This window comes from Neolamprologus multifasciatus, chromosome 11 (assembly GCF_963576455.1).
Source record: "Neolamprologus multifasciatus chromosome 11, fNeoMul1.2, whole genome shotgun sequence".
In the NCBI taxonomy this organism is placed as follows: domain Eukaryota; kingdom Metazoa; phylum Chordata; class Actinopteri; order Cichliformes; family Cichlidae; genus Neolamprologus; species Neolamprologus multifasciatus.
In genome coordinates this window covers 9,248,968-9,274,987 of record NC_140449.1, presented here as the reverse complement: position 1 = coordinate 9,274,987, position 26,020 = coordinate 9,248,968, and the positions used below count along the sequence as shown (strand labels likewise).

Here is a 26,020-nt window from a genome sequence, read left to right as displayed (position 1 = left end):
CATCCACTCCCCCCTGGCTGTCTGCCTCCACAGTAAACCTCCCCACCCACCACTACACAGTAAAAGATTCTGGGGCACATGTCAGGAAAAGCAACTTGAGAAATTAAATGATGAATGTGGAAGGAGAGGGAGAAATGCGAGAGCTCGTGTGGTGAGACTGAATTAAGGAGAGAGAAAAATTTGCTGGAAAAAGAAGAAGAGGGGAAACATTTTAGTTTAGGGATAACAGATAGATTTGTTGATAGAAATCCATTTACTCCATAAAAAATTCTGTTCTTCTGAATTTTCACATGAAAGACATTTAAGGATTCAAACGGTACACAGAGTACGCAATTATTAGTTTAATCGGCTAACAAGTAAATATGTGTGATGCCACTTCACAATTTCATTTAAGTCCTCTGATATTTACATAAATTTATGTATTCAGCAGCTTTCGCAAAAATTTCTAAACTTTACTAACAAACATTTTTATATATCAAGAAGCTTCACACACGCATTCAGTCTCCACCACACACACATTATCACACTGCAGCCTATGCACAAACACCACACACAGAGTTTAATTGCAGTAATTAAGCAGCTTAGTTTAGAGCAACAACTGTTGATGTGATGCGTGGGTGTCTTGGCAGGTAGCATCATCATCACGGATTAACCCAACACACACACACACACACACACACACGTAATATGCAAATATCTCTCAAGCATGTTTACACCAATTACATGTATGTGTGCATGCTGCACATGCATGTTTGGTGTACGTGTGTGTGTGTCGCGTGCATAAGTGAATATACATGCATAGCTTTAATTAATAGCCTACACAATCCTTTAAAAAACAACAACACATCAGCTTTAACCTACTTTTGAATAGTTTCCGAACTGCAGGCATGACCTTCTGTGCACGTCTATGCATAACACAGAGCGTCTCAATACATCAAAGCTTGTTTGTATGTGCACACATATGCGCACACGTGATGTCACGGAAGATATGGGTCAGACACACTATGGATATATCAAAAGTAATTGGCAAGGGAGCTCCAAGTATAATGTTTATGTGCCTATTGCGTCTATGTGTGTGACTGTAACAGTGTGTGTATATGAATACAAACAGAGTAATGGGGGAAAGATGACACATATGCACGCTTGTCTTCTGTGTGTGTGTCTGTGTGTACTTGTAGAAGCTGCCTGTTTTCCAAGATGATGAATGACTACACATGAGAGGATTGGGACCAAAAGCAGCCCTTTAACTGCCTTAAGTGCTTCACGACAGTGTTGCTTCCACTAAAATACGAGGAGTTCAGTGAATTAATGGGCAGAGAAAGATGGAGGTGGGAACTATCTGAGGATTTTTTTTTTTTGCTGAAGTTTCATAATCATGTAGCATTAGAACATAAATGTACCAAGGGGACAAGATTTAAAGACCACAAAAAAGAAATATGTTAATGAGTTAGCAATCAATCACAAGTAACTCATAAAAGTTTCATGCAGCCTGACAGCCAGTACGAATGTTTAAATGTTCAAAAAGTAATGACACAAAAATAATTTAAACATTTGATGTTTGAATGAATGGAAAAATATCCTGACACCTGTGCAATTTAGATATTCTTTTGCATTGTTCTCCTATTTTCCTGTTATTGACACCCAATTACAATTTGGCACGAGGAAAAATGTGTAAAGGGCATCTGTGAGCAATGTATAATATGAGAAATTACATCTAATACCAAAATAACAAACATGTACAATGAGTGTCTTATATTTCGTTTTCATATGGTTGCAATGGAGCGCATGAGCCTTAACAAGACAGTGATGCAAGAAGCCCAACAACTGATATACTTTAGGTAAGACTCAAAACGTCTGTTTGCATGATTGTTAAACAAATATGTAAGACTGCGTTCTTCCATTTGCGCAACATCTCTAAAATTAGAAATATCCTGTCTCAGAGTGACGCTGAAAAACTAGTTCATGCATTTATTACTTCCAGGCTGGACTACTGCAATTCATTATTATCAGGATGTCCAAAAAACTCACTGAAAAGCCTTCAGTTAATCCAAAATGCTGCAGCAAGAGTACTGACAGGGACTAGAAAGAGAGAGCATATTTCTCCTGTTTTGGCTTCCCTTCATTGGCTTCCTGTTAAATCCAGAATTGAATTCAAAATCCTGCTCCTCACATACAAGGTCTTAAATAATCAGGCCCCATCTTATCTTAATGACCTTGTAGTACCATATCACCCTATTAGAGCACTTCGCTCTCGCTCTGCAGGCCTACTTGTTGTTCCTAGAGTATTTAAAAGTAGAATGGGAGGGAGAGCCTTCAGTTTTCAGGCCCCTCTTCTGTGGAACCAGCTTCCAGTTTGGATTCAGGAGACAGACACTATCTCTACTTTTAAGATTAGGCTTAAAACCTTCCTTTTTGCTAAAGCATATAGTTAGGGCTGGACCAGGTGACCCTGAATCCTCCCTTAGTTATGCTGCAATAGATGTAGGCTGCCGGGGGATTCCCATGATGCATTGAGTTTTTCCTTTCCAGTCACCTTTCTCACTCACTATGTATTAACAGACCTCTCTGTATTGAATCGTATCTGTTATTAATCTCTGTCTCTCTTCCACAGCATGTCTTTATCCTGTCTTCCTTCTCTCACCCCAACCGGTCGCAGCAGATGGCCGCCCCTCCCTGAGCCTGGTTCTGCCGGAGGTTTCTTCCTGTTAAAAGGGAGTTTTTCCTTCCCACTGTCGCCAAAGTGCTTGCTCATAGGGGGTCATATGATTGTTGGGCTTTTCTCTGTATCTATGAAGCGCCTTGAGGCGACATTTGTTGTGATTTGGCGCTATATAAATAAAATTGAATTGAATTGAATTGAATGATTGTGACAAACAATAATGTCATTCCTTCAACAGTGAACTCTACACACAGTAGTTTGTGAGAGTCAGGAAGCAATTTTCTTGGTATGTTCTCAAGGCAGGGTTATACATTCAATTAAGTCATTGTCAGCCCTCTTATAATACCAAAATATATATTTAAGCATGTTACTACTAACTATGTCATTGTATAAAACCCCACGTGCTGCAGGGGTAGATGTAATTTCTGTCAGAGACTCCAAGAACTGCAAAACAATAAGACCATTAGACAGACAGACAGACACACACACACACACACACACACACACACGTTTTACACATGAGAATAACATATGGAAATTTGTCCTTATTAAAAAGTCATTGAGGTTTGTACTGGTTAATATCAGCTGTCAAGAAGTTAGCATAATGGACAAACATACACACGCATAAATATGTACAATCACATATACTGTATATACATATGGTCATACAGGACAGAGTGACATACAAACACACCAGACTTTTTACAGCTGTGTTATTAATCAGACATAATAAGGCTTAATTCCATTCATTTCAACGGTGCTGACCTAATTTCTTGGTTTGTGTGTGTGCGTGTGTGCATGTGCGGGCATTAATGTGATAAATAATTATAGGTCCGGTCAGTATTTATGCTAATATATTCATGACACCTGCAGGCATGATGTTTGTGTTTGTTAATTTATTTAGCCAGTTTATGCGGTGTGTGTGTGTGTGTGTGTGTCGTGCGCGCCTTTGGAATTAGTTACTGTAGCAAGCCCAAAAGAACTTTGCACTCTGTGTGACCCTGTGTGAGTGTTAATTAATAAAGCAACTCTAATAAGTATTCAGTGCATTTGCAGCTGTGTTTTAAATATTTGCAAATGTATTACTGCGTTATTCTGTGTCATATGTGTTAACTGAGCGCTATTGCACAATATTATGTTATATAAATACTTCATGAGGCACCGGTTCTGTATTAAAGCCGTTAGAAGCTGAGGTCCATACAACAGAAAGAAATGTATAGTTCAATAACTCTATTCTCAAAGAACCTGTCATGGGCTGGGTCTGTGACCCAGTGTTTGAGTTTTTATATATTTTGATATTCATTTGTGCCCTAGTTTAGTTCATCTAGTTAATTTCGAGGTTGCTGTTTAGTCCTTTGTTTCTTAGTTGTTTATGTCATCTCCTCGTGCATCATGTCTATGTGGTTATGTTCAGTTCAGGTCACATCTAATCCCCATGTTTCCTATTTTACTTTGAAAGTCTGTGTCTAATGTCAGTGTATGTAGTTTCACTTTCCCTGTCCTGTCATTAGGTTCATGTGTATCAGCTGTTCCCCCTCATGTGTTTCCACTTCCCTTGATCGTCCCTTATGTGTATTTAGTCTCTGTGTTTTCTTCAGTCTGTGTCGCGTCGTCTGTGTTCCCACCTTCCATGTTTTCACGGCCAGTCTTTGCAGTCATCGTCATAGTTCTCTGAGTCTCCATAATTTATCACAGTATTAGTTTCCCAGTTTAGTTATAGTTTAGTTTAGTCACGGTATTTCTGCTTTGTTTGAACTCTATGTCATCAGCCATAATAAAGGCTCGCTTTTAGTTTAAGTTCACTCCCGTCTACTCACTTGTGTTCGCACCGGGGTCCACCACACACACCACCGCACGACCGGTCTCCACAGACCGTGACAGTACCAAGGCCATAATGTGCTTTTTGGGCAGTCAAAGGCAGGAACTGACTGGTCCCAGTAAGAATAGACAGTGAAAACCAAAGGCCAAAGCTTTTCAGGGAACAAACTTCAATCACAGCCACATGTTTGAACATGCATAGACATTATTGTTTGCATCTTTTTTGTCCACAACTTATGCTGCATAAGTATAGCCATAGTTTGCAGAGAGATTACATTGGCAGACAAGGATATACATAAAAAGTAAAGTGCACAGGAACGGGTCTGATTTACAGTTCTTAGAAACCTGCAACCCAACTGAAAAAATAGAAAATGTAAAAAATAAAATAAAACATTTGAAAGTTTTGTTTTTTGTTCACCTGTTAACCCTGAGGGGTGTTTCTGAGGTCCCTGCTTGGAAATGAAATGCCCAGACAAACTATCTCAGTATCAAAATACAGCTGCAACTTCATCAGTTTATCAGAGTTATAAGCATCACAGCAGATGCCTTTGTGTCAAAGTAACTGAGGATAAAACACAGAAAAATATAAAGGAGCTTTTTCTTATATATCTGTGAAGGTTCTCAGTCATCCAGGTCATCGTAGTCTAAGGAGCTTGGAAAGAAAAGCGTCTGGACTTGTTTAAGTGTCTTGAAGACGTTTCACCTCTCATCCGAGAAGCTTCTTCAGTTCTAAGGGTCAAATGGTGGGGAGTCCCAGATTTAAACCCAGTAGGAGTTTCCCCCCAAAGAGGGACAAAGGACCCCCTGATGATCCTCTAATCGCCTGAGCCAAGGTGTGAAATTGGGTGTGGGTCCCAAACAGCCAAGGTTTCGGGTGAGCTCATTGGGAAACCTGGCCCCACCCTATTATGTGATTTCCTGAGGTCAGATGGCCCAGGATGTGAGTGGGCGTTAAGGCGTCTGGGAAGGGATCTCAAAACTGGATTATAGATGGCAGAGAGTTGGTGTCGTAAACCACCGCCTCTGTTCAAAGATGGTCGCTCACAGTGGACATAAATGGCTTCTTTCACTCCTCTTTCAAACCATCTGTCCTCTCTGTCCAAAATGTGAACGTTGGCATCATCGAAAGAGTGACCTTTGACCTTTAGATGCAGATGAACTGCTGAGTCTTGTCCCCTGGAGGTGGCTCTTCTATGTTGGGCCATGTGCTTGTGAAGTGGCTGTTTGGTCTCTCCAATGTAGAGATCTGGGCATTCCTCGCTGCACTGTACAGCATACACCACATTGTTAAGTTTGTGTTTTGGAGTTTTGTGTTTGGGATGAACCAGTTTCTGTCTGAGTTTGTTGCTGGGTCTGAAGTACACTGGGATGTCATGCTTGGAGAAAACTTTCCTGAGTTTCTCTGATACACCGGCTACATAGGGGATGACAATATTGTTGCGTCTGTCTTTCTTTTCCTCCCTCGCTGGTGTCTTTTTTTTAAGCATTTTGTAATTTTTTTGGTATTGAATGGCAGAAATGAGGTTTTCTTGTCTGAGGTCATTTTGGTGGGGGAAAAAAGACAACATTCGGCCAACAACATTAATTGGTGCATAATTAATTGTTGGATCCAGAAATTGTTTGCTGTGAGTTGCATCTCAGATAGAGCTCATTGCAACAAAGGCTACTACTGCAGAAAACTAAACGTCTAGAAGCAAAGTAAAACAAACATCTTGCTACATACAGTTTTAGCTACTAGGCAAGTAGCTTTACAGTTAAATTGTCCCCCCCCACCCAAATACACACAGACACAAAAACATGCAACGGGGGGTCGAAGGGAATCAGGCACAGGGCTTTCTGCAAAGTGACAGATGTGGCGACAGGCTGTCCAGTCAAGCAGAAACGCTCAACAACTTGTTTAGCCGAAGACCTGGAGTGACAGTGACTGTGGCTAGAGAGAGAAACGTGTCAGGACAGACAGAAACACACATAGGAGAGGAAAGCATACAAAATACCGTTACTCCACTATTGGAGTCAAGAAACACAAACTTTGTCTTAAACATACTTTTTGCTATTAGCAAAAAATGATCCAGTCTCTACTCACTGCACACCAGAAGGTCAACCTCCTCCCTTCTTCCTGTTCAAGTCCATCTTAACCTCTTCTAATCATCTAGCCCAGTGGTTCAAGGTTTCAAATTTGGTGCAAGGGCAAGTGGGGGTACATCCAGATGTGCATTGGGAATTTACGTCATCCAGGCCTTTTCATTTAAATGCACAAAAAATTTAAGAATGAAATTTCCAGTTTACTGTGTTAGTACAAATCAGATAGTCTGGATCAAAGCCCCAGTCAAGAGGAACTACTACCAGTCCAATAACTTCAGCCGTAGCCAGTATTTCAGCACTTTTTAGTAGAAGAATTTTTCTGTGATGTTAACTAATTCAAAAACAATGCATCAAACAAACTTGGACACCAAATCTCTCTTCTGAGGGAAACTTTGTCTACTATAAAATAGCCTGGGACCCAGGGTCTACTGGATTGGGCAAAAGCAATAAGGGGATGAATGCAAGTTGTATGCTACTGAAGCTTAATGCACAGGGAAAAAAGTTAAGGTGACCTGCTCAAAAGTGTCTTTATCTGTAATATAAATATAGATAAAATAATGACATTCAAGATGACATAACACCAGTTATATGTAGATACACATGTAGGTTTGCCTTGAAATTATGGCGTGCTCCTGGATAAAAATTTAAAAACCACTGCCGTAGCAGCACCACTAGATAGCCAGCTAAGGCGAAAGGTTGCTTTTTGCTACCAAAATTCCTTAAATGGTTAAGGTCTCAGGATCTGTCTCAGAGTGGAGCCAAGTATATTGACTACATTTTGGGGCCCTCTTTCCAAACTCAAAAGATTTATTTATGCTTTATCTGATTTAGGCCTCACATCAAATAAAGTGACAGCTTTCAGAGAAGACAAAGTACTATCCTGTGGATAGGTTGTTACACTACGGAGAATTAGAAAGTCTCATATGTGGCCTTATTGTTGCGAGGCTAGCAGTTGGTTTCTATCTGTTTACAGCAGGTCTAATCAGCACTAAAAGGGTATGAGCCGCCTTGTGAAGGCTTCGATAATGTCTTTTATACTCAGAGAGGGAAAAAAATTATGATAAGGAGAAAATCAGCTGTCACTGATGATTAGCATTTTTTACCGTTTTTAGCAAAAAGACAAAACTTAACTGCTTTTTTTTTCCAAAATGACACTGGTTTGCTGACTGCTTTTAATTATCCTACTGGATATTTTAATCGAATAATTTTATATGTAAATAAAACCTCTGTTTTTCTTGTTACTATGCAACATTTGATAGTTTGGGGCTTCTTCTGAACTTTTTTTTAAAAAATGCTTTGGAGTCATGCATTTGGGTCCGAGTCATGAAAGCCCAATAGCAATAACTCCATATAAAGCAATATCCCCTAAGTGAAGCAATGTTCTCTTGATTAACACAAAGTTATGTGCTAAAATGTGCTTCTGTTTGGCAAGAGTAATGAGATCACAAGAACTACTGAGGCTAAATACTGCACTGCCACCAGAGGCAGGCAAAGATAAACACACAGTTGCATGCTGAAGACATGTCCTGACATGTACAGAGCTTGTGTTTGTGTGTTTGCAACCCATGCAATTCAAAAGGATTCTCTTTTCTTCCTTGCCAATGGAAACTGCTCTCACTGGCTAAGCTGCAGGAAGTGATAGTGTATTCCATAAGATCAAACAATTTTAAGCGCTTCTGTCTTATATTCCATCGTCTCCCCTTATCATTTTTCTTTTTAATGATTCATATCTCTTCTTGCCGTTATACATCGCTGAAAGCTCTTCTCTTCTTTTCACGTTTATCTTTCTATCACTTTCTCCAGCAATTTGCTTACTCTTTTCAGCCACTTTAAGTATTCAATAGCATCGCCTAATGTGCAGTCATTCCTGCCCACCCTGTCAAAATAGAGTCCCATGCAAAAATCCTCTTTTAATATTATAATGCTCTAAAACATTCAAATCCATATCATATACCACAGTATTCATTCAGTATACCTATACTGAATATATTATACCTTTACCTCACCAATCAAAAACTGACATTAACTGGAATAAAACAAGCATCAAGAAAGCTAATGTATAGTTAGTGCTCTGAGTCAAAGATCTAAGTAAATATCCAAATAAGTATGTTTTGTAAAATGGAACTTCTTATCACTCAAAGAAATAATACAGTTTAACTAAAAGATGACTTTCGAAATGCCCTTTTTGTCTGTACTAACTGACATCACGTGGTTTATGTTTGTTTGGCGGTGAACTACTGAAGTTCCATCATATTAAAGTCGAAAAATTATTTTTTTTAAACTCCCAGTGTCAGAAAGATAAATTATCACTGCTATTCTGTGCATCACCAAACAGAAAAAAATGTTTGCACTACAACTGCTGTGGTTTAATGTTCAGGTTAAAGTAAATTATTGGTAATAGATAGTCATCAAATCCATGATTTTATTAAAAAAAAAAAAAAAACATTTTATAACGAATAGTGCAGAAGAATTCTTCAACCTTAGTCTCAAAAAATAAGTCTGTTTTTCATCAAAAGAAAGCCTGCTTGGTTTAGTCATCAATGGCACCTCCCCACCCACTTCTATGATTTGCATACTGTGCACGAACATGCCATCTGATAACACCAAACATTAAATATTCACAACGAGCAGGCAAGAGCTCATTATTTGAGCAGCATATTGGTTGCAGGTTGGGTTGCCTTGAACCATCACAGGATTTAAGAAATAACCTAAAAAATCTAACTAGAATACACTTCTTTTTTAAACTGTTTACAATTTAAAGCTCTTTAATGACTTTGTGTTACCTTTCATTTTCGAACCTTAGTACAATAAGTGTGGTGAACAGACCTGTGCTTTTTGCCCCGTGTCAAAACTTACTCTTTCAACTGGCGTCTTGCTGCAGTTTGTTCGGACAAAGTAATTCCGATGGTGAGCAAAAGAACTGAATCAATGTCCTTTTCCTTTTTTAAACCTTTCTTTAAATACAAATGAAAACACTTCGATGCGATTACGAGTCTCTTGCTAGCACATAGTCTGACATAAGCAAGTGAACTAGCAGTGAAATGCAGTGGTTGTTTTGACAGTGAAGTCGGATGACTCATCAACTAATTTAGTTCAGTTCAAATAAACTATAGGTATAAAAATGCCCTCAGAATTAGCTGGCTGTGTTATGTCCAGGTTCTACCACCATTCAAAGCATAAATTTGATGGATTGTATCTAACTGCGTTGCCATAAAGCATGGCTTGACGAATGTGTAAAGCCACTGCCAGTATTGCTGGTAGGAATGTTGTTGACTCTTCATTGAACAGGAATGCTACAATTTAAATTTGATCAAGTGTTTTTGATGCTAAAATGACAGCTCAGACATAAACCTGAGGGATGAAGATTGAGTACAAAATGATGATCAAGTTTTCTGCCTTTTTCTATCTGCCAAACAATGACACATCCAACAGAAGCTGCTTTGGAAAAGTAAATGCGATGGAGTAAATATTTTTGAACTGCAGTGGGACAAAACAAAGGTTGTTTATCGAGGGGCAATGCCATGTACAACCTGAAGCACAAAGAGTTTGAGCTAAAACCGTTTGAGGGAACATTTCCTAGAGGACACATTCAGTAGTTTCCAGCATTTGCAAAATATTTCTGTGAGCAAGCTTCTGTTATGTTTGCGTAAGTATGTGCATCAGCTGTCTACCCTGTAGCCCCTTCATGTCACCCAACACCAGGAGCTCGTGGCTATAACAACGGGCAGCCCACTATGTGAGAACTGCTTCCTGCAGGGGGTGTGAAGAGACCCCCTGATGGTATCAAAATATATTTTAGAGAAGGACAAACACAAACGTATGCACAAATACACAAAAACTACACTAGGTTATAAAAAATAAAATAAAATAAATTCCACTTAGAAGATGTGGGTGTACTTTTGTAGAATAACCGTACGTGAGGACATGTTTGCCAAATAAAGGCACTTTTTAAACTTCTTTTGATTCCTAAAGAAAAAAAAATGAATATGACACAAATAAGTCTACACCAGTTTACTGATAAAACTATTCTTATTTTGCACGATTTGAGCAGCTTGACAGAAGTAGTTAGATAAAATTAATAAGTGATTGAATGTATGAATATGTTTGTTATATGTGAGCCTGAAGCCATTAAATTTAATGTAACAGCACTAAAACAGCTAAAATCGTGATTAATAAATTATATCGCAAATCCACAACACAACTTCATCCCAATATGGATCATTTAAAATTAATTTAAAACTGAAGGCCAAATAAACAAACTTCAGGGCTAACATTTCTCTCTTGGTTTTTCCTCATTCCTTAAGCTAAATGGGAAACAAATAAGTTGCTGATGATGTGTCCCTTTAGGAATAAATTGGGTTTTAGGCTTTTCATAAGCAATGTTAATACACATAAGTTAACACAGGTTGGAAATTAGGCAGTAAACTCTGATACCAATAAACAACAAGACTAAAAAACCAAAAAGGTTATAGTTGTCAAGTGAGAACACAATCTTAAAAATTGTTAAAAAAAAAAAAAAAGTTTAAAAAAGGGGGGGAAAAAAGACTCTGAGACAAAGAAATGTACACAACAAATCGACAACGGGACACGAGGAAGACTGTGCCAGTGACTGATGAAGAGGAAAGATCAAAGAAGTTGTAATGACAGGGTGAGAGAGCAGAGTCGGTAAAGAAAAAGACGAGTAAACAGAGCCATTAGTGAGTGTGAAGTGATGGAACGATCCAGGCAGAAAAACAGCTGCAGACATCATTTCTCTGTCTTTCACACGTAATGAGTTGCACTGATCACAAAACATGATGTGGGTTCCATGTTAATTACAGGTAAACTACCAATTAATTGTGATGTGTTAAGTGGATGGATGTGTGAAGTGTGTATGGAAAAAGGTAGGAGGCCAATAACCTGCTTTGGAAACCAAAAACTTCTGTTTGCACTTCTGCAGACAGACCGTTTATATTTTTTGTGGGCCATGGGGAGGAAAAAATGCAGTGAAGTTAAATCCTGAAGTTGGAGTCTGTCAGTTGCCTAATAGCTATAATGGGAAATATGAGTAAAATGCATACATGTAAAGAATCTTTCCACATTTTAAAAAGTGTTGAATATGCTAAACTAAGCAGTTTAGCATATTTCAGCTTTTTGGTTTTACATCACTGAGAATCTCATCTGTGCTTTTTGCAGATGATGTGGTACTGTTGCATTCATTGGGTGGCGGCCTCCAGCTCGTACTGCAGAGGTTCGCAAAGAGTGTGAAGTGGCAGAAATAAGGATCGGCACCTCCGAGCCTGAGGTCATATTCCTCGACTGGAAAAGGGAGTTTAAATATGTCAGGGTCTTGTCGATGAGTGAGGCGAGTGGGATACTGACAGACTGATTGGGTCTGTCGCTTTGAAGACGGAGCTTAGCGTAAAAGTGAAGCTGTCGGTTTACCGGTTGATGGACGTCCCTATCATCACCTATGGTTCTGAGCTTTGTGTTGTTACTGAAAAATGAGATCCTGGAATTTAGTATTTTTAGTTCTGTTCAGTCATTAAAGAGGGCCTACTCGTCCACATTAAAAGGACCCAGTAGAGGTTGTTTAGGCATTTGAGAAGGATGCCTCCTGGGTGCTTACTGGGAGAGGTGTTCTGGGTATGTCCTATTTAGAGGAGGCCAAGAGGCAAACATAGGACATTCTAGAGCAGTGGTGTCCAAACCCAGGCCTCAAGGGCCAGTGTCCTGCAGGTTTTAGATGTGTCCTTGATCCATCACAGCTGATTCAAATGGCTAAATTACCTCCTCAACATGTCTTGAAGTTCTCCAGAGGCCTGGTAATGAACTAATCATTTGATTCAGGTGTGTAGACCCAGGGTGAGATCTAAAACCTGCAAGACACCGGCCCTCGAGGCCTGGAGTTGGCCAAGCCTGTCCTAGAGAGATTACATCTCTTGGTTGGCCTGGGAACACCTCAGTGCTCTGCCGAACAAGCTGCGGATGTGGCTGGGAAGATATGTCTGGGCTTTTCTGCTTAGGCTGCTGTCCCCATAAACCTGAAGCAGAGGTGGGTGGATGGATGGAAAAACCAAACCACTTACAAGCTACAGAACCAGAAGACTTCCCTGTTGACCTGGTGGAAACCAAAGTTCAAGTTTAAGGACCAGTAAATTTTCAATTTGATATCCATTAAGGCAAAACACATTGCTTATTTAAAAAAAAAAAAAAAAAAAAAAATTAAACTCAAAAACACAAGCCACAATCTGATAATGATGTATTTATTCACATATTTGTTTTTGTGTACAGAACAGGAAGTCGTGGGTCCAATATCAGGTGGCTATGCTGGAAGCCCTAAATAACAGAGTCAGGGGACTAGCTAATGATTTCCCAGACTTATGCTTGCTTTACTGTTGTGTTTTATGAAGACAGATGTTATATGACAAGCTGTTCTTCAGTTTAATTATCATAAAGTAAGAAAAAAGGCTTCTCTCCACTTGAAAATTATAAACAATAAAGATGGAAAGGGAAAGTGCTTATTGCAATTAAAAACACCCTAAATTAATCTGTTGCTGTGCTGCTATAAACAACTTCGTACTCAACTTTCACTCATCTTAAGCGCTCTTCCCACACAGAAATCCATCTGACACAAATATGCCACACGGTAAAAACTTTAAGCCCTCAGGATGTCGAAAAGGCTTTTTGTTTTTGTGACACTCACAAAAAGCTTACAAAGGAACTGTGTAGATTAAACAGCCCAATTAATCTCAGATTCTTCTGCCTTTAAACCTCCGAGACAAGACTTCAAAGCAGACAAACTTGAGGACTTGAGCCACTTGCGGCTTTTTCCTTTGTTTCGTTTCGGGACTATGGACACAACCTTGTGGTTTTTACAGCTTTCCAGTAACACTCAACTGAAAAATGATTTTTTCCCCCCCTTTAATTAAATCTCAGGTATGACACTAGGTAACAGGCATGATCTGGACTCAACTGATCATGTAAATCAGTATCCACCATCATACATGACTGTTTTTCATAACTCCTTTTACCAGAACAGAGTGATGAAAGTATGAAAACAACAGCAGAATAAGTAATAAATTAACTAAAGTCATGCTGTGATATGATGTAATTAAAGGCTAAGGCCAAAAAAAAAACCCCAAAAAAATCAAACCAGTACTTTTTTGTTTTTATGCCACCATTACAGAGCTTGACTAAACATGAAAGATCACAAGGGAAATGAAAAGATGATTGCCCCCCACCCCAACCCAACCCACTGCCACCACGAGGAAACAAAATAAGAAAACATGAAAATAACTTCTTTAAGCGGGAAATCATTCTGAATATTTATAAGGCTACAATAACAAAGAAAGAGGGTGTCACGTTATTTGTTGTCTTTTGTGATTCACATGGACTAACAAGGAGGAAGTCTGCAAGTAAACAACATCAACAGTAGTGCGCTCAGCTGCTTGGGAAAGGGAACCCACACACATACAGAGAGAGGCACGGGCACATTTTTTTGGCGAGAAGGAACTAAAAGCCAAATGTGAGTCAGAGGACTTACAGCAGTTAAGACACAAGCTGACTCTCAGAGTGTGCGAGAGACAGTGTGGGCATGTGTGCAAAGCTCTACAGACAATAACAAGACCAGTGAAGCAAGCGCATGGTCTGCGGGCTAATCCAAGTGTCCTACTGCCACCTATTGATTGAGAAGGGAACTGCTCCCCCCTCCCCCCACACAGTCCTCCACAGCAGTTAAATACAGTAGAACACGCTGACTTCAAAGTGACAGAGAGTAAAAAATTAATTAATAAAAGACAGATTGAGCTGAGGAGGCATGGAGGGAAGATAAAGTGACATAAGAGGAAAGAGACGTGAGAAAAAGGAAAAGGAAAAAATAACATGCACTCAACTCTAGAATATAAATAATCTTGTATGAAAGTCTCATACAAGTATAGCAACAATTGTTGCCAGATTAAATTATAATGTACATTTAGTAGTACACAGAAGGATCATCAAGTGTAGTTTTTGCTTACTTTGTTGTGTTTTTTGTCAAAGTACGTTATGGTGAAGTGGAACAGGAAGAAGAGAGGTGTGGACACGAGTTCACAGAGTACAGAACAGATGGTGTCTGCTGGACTTACACAATCGCACATACACACTTGTGCACACAGATACACAACACGCTGGTGACATAATAGCAGCGTGCCAGGTGTGTGGTTGGTGGCCTGCAGTGTGGCATTGACTGCGAGTTTTGTGTGTATGTGCCCTCTTTGTGTGAAATGGGCCCCCTATTCACTACTCTCTGCTGCCAGCTTGGCACTAAATCACAGGACAAGATGCTACACACACACACACACACACACACACACACACACACACACACACACACACGCACACACACCACCCTCTGCTGTCTTTTTTGTCCAGACTAGGGAAAGAATTAAAAGAGGTCAAATAAGAATGCAGAGGCAACAACGCAAGTGAAGGACAACAGCAGTTTAGCTGCACCGGAAGAACAAAATGTCACAAAGATGTTTAATATGGTATCACAACAGAGATTTAAAAAAGTAGAAAAGAACCAATCCCTCGCCTTCTTCTTTCATTTCAGCAGCTTTCAACTCTTCTGGTGTGAGCGCACAGCGACACACTCCGATACACGCACAACACACAAACATGTCCACGATAATGAGCAGTTTTATTTTGCACATACAAATCATGATGTAATTGGCTCTTCACTATCTTATTCTAATATTCAAAAAAATGGATAAATAATCTTCTTTCATGGAATTTCTTTTACTGTTGGCCGTTACGACACCGATATGAAAATCAGTTCATTTTTAAAACAATAGTTTTTATTATTTCTCGTTTTTCTCGTTAACTCAGTTTCCCTGGGTCTTTTCCCAAATCTTCCTTTTTTCGGTACCAGTACTGGTTTTATTTCTTGTATTTATCCGCTTAAAGGCCGCTCCGTAAAAATATTGTCGGACATAAACCGGCCCGTGGCACAAAATAGTTTGGGGACCGCTGCTCTTGTGGACAAACTATGCAACATCAACGCTCATAACATTAAGAGTGTTTCTCCCGGATCATCCTTAAGCTGCGTTCACGCTGGAAGTGATTTGCAACAACGTGACAACCAGGCAAGAAAATGAAGCAACTACCAATGAGAGGGAAGGATACTGGTGATTGACATAAAGAAGTAAATACATCAAAGGGTCACCTAGACAGCCAGAGCCTGGAATATCTGCAAGCGGCAAGCCGTCAGCTTCAAAGTGACATGTGATGAACAAATTACGCCCATCGTGTACAGAGATTTACTTTCTTCATTTTCATTTATCGACTGTTATAAATTCAGATACCAATACATTAGGGGTGCAACGATAGTCGTATCGATATTGAACTGTTCATACAGTGCTTTCGGTTTGGTACACATGTGTATCGAACAATACTAAATTTTTAATTTATTTTATCAACTTTTCTTCTGACGATGCTGTCTGTGTTGAGTGCTCAGTGGATCTGCGTTCAACTACTCCGCCTAGGCTGCACTGTTGAGTGCAGATCCACTGAGCGCAGCGCAAGCTAGCTAAGCTTGTTGCAACATGTCAACTGCCTCAACGCTACCCGAAATTGAACCTCCCGCACCCTCATTCAGATCTGGCCTTTGGAACTATTTTGGTTTTCATGTGAAGTATGATCCTGAAGGTAAGCGTGTCATGGACTAAAGTAAAACAGTATGTCGGAAGTGCCACGCAATGCTCAATTACATGGTGGGAACTACTGCGTTAGCGCAGTTAGCTTGTTAATGTGTTGACGCCGTCCAGCCCCACGCACGGGGCGATCCGCGGTAACTTGTTAATGGAGATTTGCCGTGTTGTGGCGTTAACATCATTTCAGATTAACGCTGACAGCACTAGTGGGAACACAACGAATATGACTGCACATTTACTCCGACATCATCCTAGTGCAAAGACAAGTGGAAGCAAACAAAAATAACAAGCATGCATGCTACAAACTTTACCCGAGTCATTTAGACAGCCGTTAGCACATGATTCTCCTTATGGGGACCTGATATGTTTAATATGCTGCTGAGAATATAGCCCAGAAGAAGCGTGTAGTATAGCTTTTATTTTGGAAAGAGACATTTCTCTGTAATAAACTCTCTTTTCCAAAGATGAGGGATTCCTCGATCAGATAGATTTATTTTATTTTATTATTTTGTTTTTTCAGCAACATTACATTTAAAAACTGTACTTTTGAGTTAAAATATATATTTATCATTTTATAAATGACAAATTAAAAAGGCATGAACATTTTTTTGTATCAAAAATATATCGAACTGTGACACCAAAGTATCGAACCGAACCGTGAATTTTGTGTATCGTTGCACCCCTACAATACATGTGAAAGTAACTAATATCGGGCGATATAGATACACGAGGCTCTATTAATTACACCAAAATGTTACACAGATTAATTGAATTGACATACTGAGGCTAACTATATTTTTAACGAGGATTAGACCACTTTTCTATCAAATACTTTTTGTCATCAACAGAAAACAGCAGACAAATGTTAAGCATATTAAAACTGTTTGTTCCAAAGGAGTTGTTAGTTTGTCTTTTATTCGTGAAACCTGGTAAACAAACTCCTGATCTCCATGCAGAAGTAAAGATCTCCAATCAAAACCACAAATCTCACGAGGAGTCTCACACACTGCTTCATATGTACACTGAGAAGTATATAACAATGTCACAGAAGTGCAAAGGAGCTTTTCCTGATTTCGCCAGATTGATTAGTTTCCAATAGTCAAGCTCTCAGCATTTCCCCGTCTGCTGCACAGACCATTACACCGGATCTTTAAAAACTGTATTCCATACAGCCGAGATTTTCTACATCTGTGCTTTAATTTGCGTTTTGCTTCAGTTAAACATGCAAACAAACACCAAAACAGACCTGACAACAAATCAAATCGAGTAACTATTGTTATTAATTCTTCGTGTGTCGTTGTCTGAGCTCTAGTGCATGTGTTCATGTGAGATTGCAGTCTTTAATGAGTTTGCTTGCTCCACAACACCCAGAGTATGAGAAACTGTTGCCGGAGCCGGAACGATTACTCAGTAAGAGCACACACAGAGGAACCTCCACATCTCAGTGAAAAATATCAGCAAGCTATCGGCCTGATAGCGATTTAGAAAATCCATTTTTAGCTTCTGTGAGAGGGCTTTCTCTGTGAATAATGAATGCGAGTGCCTCCACACAGGAAATTTGTGTTACCGCTTGCATGCTCAGCAGTTTTCCACATGCTCTTTCTAATAGATGACTCTTTGGTGACTCAACTATGATCAATGCTCTCCCATCAATATTTCAGTCTTGCGGTTTGTTCACCTCCAGTGTGAGTTTTTATTTAATCTCACTACCTCCATCTACATGTTTACAATTTACATTACATACCCATCTGTATCTGTGCACATATTTCACATATATCATCCATTTTTGACCTTGTGAGTCTTAATTTATAGCTTTCTTTTGGTTTTCTCTGTAAAACGTTGCACTCACAACTCCACAGCCTTTGCAAGAAATGTATTGAGCCAAGCAGCAGAGCAAAGGTTCAATTCAAACGCACAAAACTTTAGCTTGAACACCTGACTTACATGGACCGCTCACCCATAGAGGATCGTTCCTGGCAAACTTTGGCAGCACTGTCTGTCCATGTGTCACATAGCTGCAGCGGCAGAGGTAAACATGAGCTGACACCTGTCACAGATGTTGGAGCTAGCCAACAACCTAGCCCACATATCTGCCCGTCTATCTGTGGCTATCTGTCATATGTCATCCAGCTGGAACCAAGGAACTAAGCAGTGCCATTTCTGCTAATATCTCTTTCAACACTGATGCCAGGAGTCATGTGGGGGGAAAGCAGATGATATCTTTTTGTGGGTGTTATATAGTTCAATACTTTGCTTAGAATTTTACAACCGTTGTTCAAGCCCTTCTAAAATGTGTAAAGCTTTTTCACCACCAAACAACTCCAATATTACATATATACTTTCTGACCCTGAAAGAAAAAGAGCTTTTTTTTAAGTATGTATGCTATTGTGAAAACCTCCTGATATTACAAGAAAAAAGTAAAATCCAAATGAATATTTTATTCCGTATTCTATTCAAACACAAAATAGCCCGAGGCATCCAGGCAGCAAACAGAAGTATCAGCCGACTGCCTTTCTAGTCGTTATTGACTCGAGACAGTCCAGAGCCTCTGCTACACTCACACCACAAGCCTTTGTGCTCAGATGTTTTGCTCAGACTAGATCGTTTTTTTTCTTTTTTCTAAATTTGGTTGTTTGCGTCATTCCTGAAATTTGTCCACTATCAGAGTTTCGCGGGAACTGGTTACGTCCCTGAACTGATACACATGGATGAAAAGAACAATAACAAAGATGTCACATGCACAGCGCTGTCATACAGAAGTATGCACGAAGGCCACTAAAATCAGCAGATAGTCTTTCATGTATAAGCTGATGTGCAAGGGCCATGCATATTTATGGAGAATAACATATTAATGCATAATCAGGAGTTGCAGAATTGTTATACGAGTAGCATTACTAAATAAGATATTTTAATTCAGGATGCCACTGGCTACTTAAAACTACACTTTCCAGCTTGTCTCTCAATCACTCAAGTATGGAAAGAAGACTCATCTTTTTTGCTTAGACGGGGAAATGAGATAAAAGTCATGAGAATTCTGGCTTGCCTGTTCAGACCGAGAGACCTTAACATAACAGTCTCAGAATCAGGACTGGAAAGATCAGATCCCATTCTGTTTATTTTTCTCTGAAAGACCAATCCCAAAGACAGTTCCCAAACCCAAAGGATCATTAGTCAGAAATGAAAGAAGTTATTTCTGGTTGAAAACTTATGACCTCATAATAAAGGAATTAAAGTTGAGAATTTCACTCTGCTGCTCAGCATCACTATAAATGTCTGAAAGAAGGCTGAAAGTCTATATATAAGTTCGATATAGCAGATAAATCTCTCTAAATTCTTCCCAAATAACCAAAAGTCATTCGTCATCCAACTTAAATAAATAAACTTCCCTACTTATTTTCATATGAGCACAATGGCTCAAATCAGAAATGGCACTAAGATCACACTCAAGCCACAAACTAGAGTGGACCTTCACCAATAAAATAAATTAAATCTCTCCGTCCTATTTTATTCCTTTTTTAAAGCAATGCTAACACAAAACCGTCAATCTGATAGTATTATATTAGATAGGCAATGCAGAAACAATTTCATTTCACACACTTTTTGCAAGATTCAAGGATATTTAAGAAGTTTTTAAGGATTTTCCAGCACAGGAACAAGCCCTTTTAGAATTTAGCGCATCAATCATTTGTACGTGGGAGAAAAGCACCAGCTTGTAGTTTTACAAAAAAAAAAGAAGAAATATTGGTGATAGGAGGTTTCATGTCGTGTGTTTTCATTATGCCAACACCAGCTAGAGCCAAAAATTCAAGCTGTGTTGTGATTGCTGAGACGCATGTCACACGCTAATGTAGTGTGTCATGTTGGAATGATAGCAGTGTGTCTGTATCTATGAAGCGTCACATCCTGTTTCAGACAAGGCCATTTCAAAAACACCCTACTGACAGACAAAAATGACAAGGCGTCTGCCGCAGTGGGGGTTGAGGAATGCAACAAAAATAGAGTTCTCTCTCTGCACAGCCCTGGCACCTCCCTGTCACACCGACTACTCGTCTCCCATCACACTTCTCAGGAGCAGAATATCTGCAGGTCTCAGAGCTTTAAGCTATAAAACATGTCTTTCATTCTGTACAATCACTGTTAAATGAGACTGTAAATGGGTTGTACACAAACTGTGACGTGTGATATGATACTTCATGTAACACAGGGGGGCCAAAACTCAAGGCACACTTTAGGTCGCGGGCCAAACAAGATAAACATTTATTGAACACACTAAAACAATGTTTTTTAAACATAAATATAAATAAAATCAGACAGGAATATTATTCCAGATTAAATAAACTTAAAAAAATAAACTTTAACAGGTGCAGTTCAGCAAAGTCCGCTGACTTGGTTCAACATTACTTGGCAACAGGGAAAGTGAGGCAAGTTGCACTGGTGCATTTGTGACAGCTTCACTTTTTTCACCGCACAACACCGGCGCTCCATCTGTTGTAAGTCCAACAAGTTTGTCCCAGGGCAATTTCATGTCGGTTACACTTTGACATACGTTTTAAAAATTGTCTTTTCCTGTCGTTGTCCCGTGCATTGATTTAATGTTCAATATTTCCTCTCCACGGATGAAGATGGCCAGCTGTGCAATGTCCATCATGTCTGTACTTTCATCCACAGCAAGAGAGTATGCAAGAAAGTTTTTGCTTCTTTCACACAACTGTGTTCTTAAATCAGTGGCCATCTCACAAACCCGATCAGCAATCCTATTTCTGCTCAGGCTCACATTTGCCAAAATCTGCGTTTTGTCTGGACACAAGACGTCGCACAGCTTCATCATGCAGCTCTTCAGAGTGGTACCAGGCTGATTTGGCTCCTCTGCTTTCACAACAGCTTCACTTTGTGATTTTGCTCTGGTGAAAAAAGTCTGCTGAAATGTCAGATTCTTCTTTAGCTCTTCTACTTTCTGTAGTTTCTGCTCTGCATTTAGGTTTTTCACCTTATCCTGACGTTTTGTCTCATAGTGCCGTCTTAAATTAAATTCCTTAATTACAGCCACATTAGCTCCACTAATAAGACACACGGGTTTACAAGCAATGTCTGTAAACATATATTCAGTCACCCACTGGCGCTGAAAGGCTCTGCTTTAAGAATAAACTTTTCTCTCCACCATTGTGAGCGGCTAGCTTCGCAATAACAGATGTTTGACTTGATTGAAGCGGAAATGTTCCCAGTTAGCCTAGCGTTCAGCAAGGAGGCTGCAGCGCTGCATTATGGGATCTGTAGTTTGTATATTATTAGCGCCTCATATCGCCGGGCCATGCATAACAATAATAGTACATCAATATATATATACACACACACACACATATATACACACACACACACACACACACACAGATATATATAGGTATATATCTATACATATCTGATTTACTTTTTCACTATGTAAAGGACAGTAACAGGTTATAGCTGATTAAAAAAAACTCAAAAAGTATTCCATGCCAACATATTCTTACAAACTTATTGTCATTTTAAATAACTCTATATCGTATTACTATCGCTTTGTATATTGAAGGAGAGGTCAGAGGTCAAAAGTGACACATTTGAAATATTTATATGGTGCTTTATTTATGATGACAACACACACCACAGTCATAGGATCATAGTTTCTAAGTTTTAAGGCTTATTGTCAAATTCTGACCAATACATCATCAAGCTGACCTTGAAGACTTTGGCAGATGTAAGCCAAATTGTAACACAATGTTAATTTGACCCCACTCTACAGCCCTACGAGCGTATTCATAATTCCTTCAAAAATGTTTGAGCTGTTGTGTTTACAGACAGAATGACTTACGACACAATAAGAACTAAACATGTGGGCGAAATGCAATTGTAGAAATTGGGGAGGTTAAAAACAGATCTAAAGATGTGTTTGTTAAGCACTGTTCTGTACACAATGTTCAAGTCAGTCTAAAATGTCCTTATGTCAGTATGCCCTACATCATAAATGGCTTGAATCCTAAGTTTATTAATGACTATATTCTCTTGGAAAGAACATTCTAGAGCACTCCATCCGTCTCCATTAAGACGTGTATTGTTTTTTTGGGTAGGGGGGATCCGCACACTGGATCAGTTCAAACTACATGCTGACTGTCAGTTTTTAAATCTGCCCTTTATTGTCTAAGGCTGGTGCCTGCGACCTCTCATTCAAACTTTAGTACTATCCATTGGTCACATGTAACTACTAAGCCCCAGACGCTTTTAACCAGTAACAGTACCTTAAATTTTACAAACCACATCCCTGCATCCTCTGTGCTGACAAAAAAAACAGAACGGCAGAGACATTTTATCCAAGTTTAAAGCTGAAACTGAAAGCTGAGGTTAAACAGCTGAGTGTTCACAGTAAGTAGGGTTTGATTGGCATCTCCAGAAGAATATACACCCATGCTTTCCCACTGACACGCAAACCAACCCACTCAGCTCCCCAGCACGTGTTTGTCACACACATGAACCCCTCCACTCTCCGACCCATACGCTCTCTCAAACACACACATACACACACCCCTGTCATTTCCCGTGACATCCCCAGCCTCCATTACCTGCATGCATTAACAAACCTCTCTGATGTTAAAAATTATAATTCATACATTTGAATAATTCAGATTACTTTAAAAGCTGTGCGCTCACACTCGCTCACTCTCTTCCCAGCTTGAATGAAAAGTGTTTACCTCAAATCGCATTCGAATAAATCCTATAAGTCCTTTTAAAATTCCTTAGATAAACCAATCAAATACCCCCAGCGCTGGGCTGACTGGCCAATCAAAATTAGCATTCGTAGAAGCGGCCTAGTTTTACTTAAAAGCCATCAAATAGCAAATCAAATTGCAGCGTCTATTTGTGAGGTTCAGTTTGTTAGAGTTAGAAAAATGGTGATAAATAAAGTGAGAGAAAAAGGGGCCCTGCTGCACCAGATGTGTGTGCACGTGTGTGTGTGCATGTGCGCATGTGTGTGTGGTGAGAGAGAAACATTTGAAAACAGTCAACAAGAAACAGGTTAGCAAACTGCACGTTCCCTTTAGATTAGATCTAAGGCTTGGATGGTGAGACCTCACATCTTTTCTCATCTCACTGTCCATGTCGGTTTCTGTTAATTCCAGCTATCTGTAAATCATAACCTTCTGCTTCCTTTTTCTGTGTTTTCAAAACAACAACTGTCTCTGACACTCATATTTCCTGTGCTGTAACGGATTACTCCCCACCCTACACTCAACACACGCGCAGACAGTTCCCATAACTTCAGAGGACATCACTCTGACTTGCACTCATGTCACAGACTTGTGCCAATCCCGTGGTTCTCAAATTGTGGGCTGGGCCCCCTTTGGTTCCTAGTTGGCACAGAGCCAGCACGGGGGATGTGTGAACAATGGGCATTTTGACTCTGTACGTTTAGACCTGCGGCGTTGCAGTGGTGCAGTGTGGAGTGCTTTCATTTGGGGACAGTGACAAAAATATCTGAAGTATCCGGTAGTGTGGGTAACTCTGGTTGGTGTTTGTGCTATTGCGGGTCCTTATGTGCAGCCCATGCAACTTGTGTTAGTGTTAAAAAAAAAAAAAAAAAAGCACAAACACTCAATTGTATCTCCTGTTTGAGCTTCTCACACATGCTTCTTTTTTTAATTTTGCACTTCTTCCTCTTAATGGTGAACTAAAAAAAACACACTTTTTAACCAATCAGTAGTCTGTCTATACATGGGATTATTACTTGTACATGTTGATGGCTTCTTGGCAGTGTACATGAGTGTGCCTCCATATAAGTTGAATTCCTACAATCCCTTTCTTGGACACACAGGGAAATGCAAACTTACACCAAAAGGTAGAACGATAAAAATTCAGTGACTACAGTTTATATTTAAATTTAAGATTCAACTTGGAATGAGCATTGCTCATGACACACACAAGCCTATTAAGGTTATCCATTGTAGTGCATGAGGTCCTGGAAATTAGGAGTGAAAGATGTATATACTGATTTATGTATTTACTGTTGGTAGTTAGCAATGAAAGCTAAACCTGTTTTTAAATCTATGCATGCGTCTTCCCAAAGTCTGAGTATACCCTGTCTTTCTAACGGGCAGGTGCGTTTCTTCCTCCTGATTTCACCCAAATCATACGACCATAATCATAAAAACATACAAATACACACCAAGGTTCAAGCAGCTGGTGAGTTTGTCCTTGACTGCCCACCCTGTGGCAGTGGCATGGATGCAGCTGTTTTAGAGGGTTCAGGATGGGACTTTAAAAGCCGTGTCCTTGTCAAGGGTGGACTCTTGGTTTATGTTTTGGGGGGGAGGGAGGGTTAATTACCCTAATATCGAAGGTTGTGTAAAGACCAGCACTCACATTGCATTGAAAGTTCCAGGCTCGTTATTTATGTCAATTAAAGTACTCTATTAGCTGTGCAGGAGCAATTAGCACACAAGGATATTTTCTTTTGGGAAGTAATACAGCAGACACCAGCGTTATCCAATCAGTTCTGAGAAAATTATATAACACACCTGGCACAATGCAGTACAGAATTTATTCATCTCTTCCTCATGCACGCATCGCAACAGGCATCCCTGCTGCGATGCGTGCACTCGGATGGAAAACTGTGGCGCAAAGGTAACGCAAAACAACTTTTAATGATTTGATAATGATTTTCATGACACTTAGTATTATCAGTAGTGCATTTGGGAGCCAGGATCAACCTGAACGAGTAAATCCTAAGAGTCCAGAACACAAGCAGCCTGGCAAGTCCTGTTAGTGGGATGTTCTTAGGGCAGTGGGGTGAAGAACAGCATAATAAGAAGTTTCAATACTTTGCGAGAGGTTTTATATATTTAATTTTATCTGTAGGTATGAGGCTAGAACGCTGTTATAAAAGAGAAAGGAAGAAATGTACCTTTGTCCCTTTTCAACTTAGCATGTTTTTGTGATTACTGTGAAATAAGTAAAGTTAATGGCAGAACGAATGGATTTTTGTCATCGTTTTTCATGTCTTTGGCAGGGAGATTTTGTGCATTAACACTTAGTTTTACAGCAAAGTTTGAAACACAATGAGCTCATGGATAAACGCTGGTGTTAAAGGGATACCAGAGTGACCCTAGCTAGTTTAAACAAATGAAAAACAGGCTTTTTTAATAGACAGTTGGCTTTTAAAATGCATATCATAAAATGGATGATAGCGCCTCAATAATTAAGTTAGCCACTTGTGTCATGAGTGCGTAGACTTGCCCTTGACTGACCTGCCTGGGGCTCTAACAGAGGCATGGCCTGCTGTGCAGTTAGGGATTCTGGGGGTGTGCTCTTAAGGAACAGATGCCAGCGCACAACAGCTGTTCCTTTGGCATCAAACTAGAGCCAAATGGCTGGACCCTCCACCCAAGAACAAAAACATCAACATGTGTTACTAAAACCTCTCCCTCTTAATAGGACACACACACACACACACACACACACACACACACACAGGAGTACGCTGAATCAGAACTTAAGTGTCTCCACAACCAGACTGAACCACAGAGACACCGACACAACCTTTTATACTCAATTCGAGCACAGTCAGGGTCAAAATCCACCAACATAAAGGAGAAAAGGGGCGCTGGATTTATAACCCAAGGCAAAACAAGAATGTGTCACATTAATTTTTTTATCTCAGTTATCTTGTTCTAAACCAAAACTGTAACTGAAATTGAAATTCCAATAATTGCACAGCCCTGTGTAGTGATAGTGTGTGTCTGTCTACAGAGAAAAGGTACTCAC

The 26,020-nt window shown here is 39.6% G+C and overlaps 1 protein-coding gene and 1 long non-coding RNA gene across 4 annotated transcripts in view; both read right to left on the bottom strand.

Moving 5' to 3' along the window:
* cdkal1 (CDK5 regulatory subunit associated protein 1-like 1) overlaps window positions 1-26,020 on the bottom strand; it is a 257,896-nt gene that overhangs the window by 121,596 nt on the left and 110,280 nt on the right. The gene's annotated exons all lie outside the window — the stretch shown is intronic.
* On the bottom strand, window positions 1,366-26,014 carry LOC146507806 (uncharacterized). The gene is made up of 2 exons (XR_014876735.1): window positions 4,835-26,014; window positions 1,366-4,800 (listed from the first exon to the last, which is right to left on the bottom strand). It is a non-coding gene; the product is annotated as an uncharacterized LOC146507806 (long non-coding RNA).